General features: G+C 35.4%; 1 long non-coding RNA gene across 1 annotated transcript; it reads left to right on the plus strand.

Moving 5' to 3' along the window:
- The first annotated feature begins 200 nt into the window (after positions 1-200).
- LOC116679129 (uncharacterized) lies at positions 201-1516 on the plus strand. The gene is made up of 2 exons (XR_004329452.1): positions 201-366; positions 1016-1516. It is a non-coding gene; the product is annotated as an uncharacterized LOC116679129 (long non-coding RNA).
- The last annotated feature ends 984 nt before the right edge of the window (positions 1517-2500 follow it).

The raw sequence follows: 2500 nt of genomic DNA on the forward strand, positions 1-2500 counted from the left end.
AATAAGTAGGGCAATAATAGTCATTGACACACTGAGTAACAGTTATCTCTACACCATCCTGGTTGTTTCAGAGCAGTTTCATTCATGCATTATCATACTCTACATGTTCCTTTCCTTCTGTCCGAGATAAATGATCAGAAAAGATTAAGTAATAAGAAAATATAAAAGTAGAGGAGATTGAGTGACAAGACGAAGGATAATATCCACTGGCGAGGTGTTAGAAGATACTTTGCCAAAAATAAAAAATAAATGACTTGTTTTTGCTTATAATTTCAGCCAAATGCCCTCCGTCTCCTGACAACAGCTCCGAGCTCTCTGAGAAACTGAATCCAGATTCTAAATCCTAAACCCCTCACCCTGCAGACGGTGAGTAGCTTCATACGGGACATGAACTATTATCAGCTGGTGTTAAACAGAGCTTCCTTAAACTGTGTCAGACCTTCTGGGATTGGTTGTGTGTCCACTGGGACACCTCTGGGACACATTGGAGCTGGAAAGAACATCTGACTAGGGGCGCCTGGGTAGCTCACCTGGTAGAGCGTGCGCCACATGTACAAAGGCTCAGTCCTTGTTGCATTGGACGCAGGACAGCCTCCGACCTGCGGGACCCCCCCTCTCCCCCACTCTCCTTTCACATATTCAACTGCTGTTGTATATAATATAGGCCTAAAATGCCCCAAAGAATCTTTAATAAAAGAACATGGCTGACTTTCTATTGATTTTCCACAACAAAGGTGAAGCTGTTTAATAAGAAGTGAAGTGAGATTATTTAGAGAAAGACACTTTCAGAACCCTTTACGTCAGCAGATGAATTTATTATTAAAAACTCAAATATGAACCTTTAGAAAAACAGTGAGACAGATTTATATAAATGGTGTTGCACCAAATTAAAATAAACAAATTGTACTACTAAAGCATTTTAATACCAACAACACGGTAACACTTAAATTACTGAATCATTGATGTTTAGGTCTAAAGGATACTGTATTTATGTTTCTTCTTTTTGTGTCTTCAGGTTCATGGATGCATGTTGCACTGGATCAAGCGGCGGAGCCCCGTTCTCCTCCATAAAGTTATTATATTATTCATCATCAAATCATAAACTGGTAGAATCAGGGTTGGGGTTTAGTTGGAGATGCTCATTGATTGGAATACAAAGAAATAACATTTGAAAAAAAGGTTGACAATTATTTTCTAAATATGATCAAAATGAAATGATTACATTATTTGGATCATTTAGTTTAATTTAAAGTGGTGTTTCCTCTGATAAAATATTTATTTAAATGTTAATAAATTAAAATGAGGATGAATATTTTTGGAGAGGAGAAAAAAAAACCTGATTCAAATCAATGAAAGCATCTCAGCACCCTTCATACATGATAAAGATTTATGTGTGTTTATCTAAATTAAATTCACCATAGTTACAGTTTGATTCTTCTGCTGTCGGGCTTTTCTGGTTAAATTAATATTGGTAACACGTTAACACATTGGTTACACATAATCACACAGACATACATTCCCATCTCCATACATACACTCCTAGGGTGTGGCAGCGATATAATATATAATATAATATAAACCTTGAGACGACAGATATCTGTCAGCCAGTAGAGTTTTCTTAACTTTCAGCACGATGAGTTTTACATCACTGGTGAATTATTTTACAACATGAAATCAATGCTACGTATACAATAATAGGTTGCATCAATGTTGCCCACACACACACACACACACTCACACACACTCACACACACACACAATGTTAGCTTCAATTCAACATTTATTTTCCAGTTGTGTAAATAGTTAGTTTGTATATTTCTTTAAAATTGAAGATCTTGTTTTGGTTCTGTCTGTCAGGTTTTTCTTAATGAATCAGGAGTGCATTGATGGTTTTTGTTTCATAATGTATATGTTTTGATCTGTTTTGAAACAAATTTTAAGTTTTAGCTGAGATAAAGGGTTGTGGGATGTTTTCAGTTTCTCAGCTCACTGATAGAAATGTTCTTGTAAGTATTTCCTGCTTCTATTTTGGGACGAGGGACGTTTACTCTCTTATTTTTATAAACGTAAAGAAATTGTAGAGTGATTCCAAAAATCCCTTCTTGTGTTGGGTTAAGTAGACGACGTTTCCCTGCTATTTTACTCATTTTATATTGGTGTTTTGCTTTTCAATAAAGCTCTCAATAATCCACCTTTCTGTGTCTTTTTGTGATTCAACTAGCTAACTAGTTCTACTGAAAGGTCGGAAGAACAAAATCAGTCTCTTCAGACAACCTTAGGGGGGATTTGACTTTTCACATGAAAAGATGGTTTTGTTTCAGAGCTTTTTTGTGAAACTGTTTTGCGTTCTCTGTTGTATCTCATTTTTCTAATAAGAAAGGTCTTAACACAAAATTAAAATGTTTCTCATAGAAAGCATATAGGCTTATTCATGAAAAATAGTTTCATAAAGTAGAGTAGAATAATGTAACTAATGTCATGCTGTTATTTGCGATTCTTC

This window comes from Etheostoma spectabile, unplaced genomic scaffold (assembly GCF_008692095.1).
Source record: "Etheostoma spectabile isolate EspeVRDwgs_2016 unplaced genomic scaffold, UIUC_Espe_1.0 scaffold00009506, whole genome shotgun sequence".
Classification (NCBI taxonomy): Eukaryota; Metazoa; Chordata; class Actinopteri; order Perciformes; family Percidae; genus Etheostoma; species Etheostoma spectabile.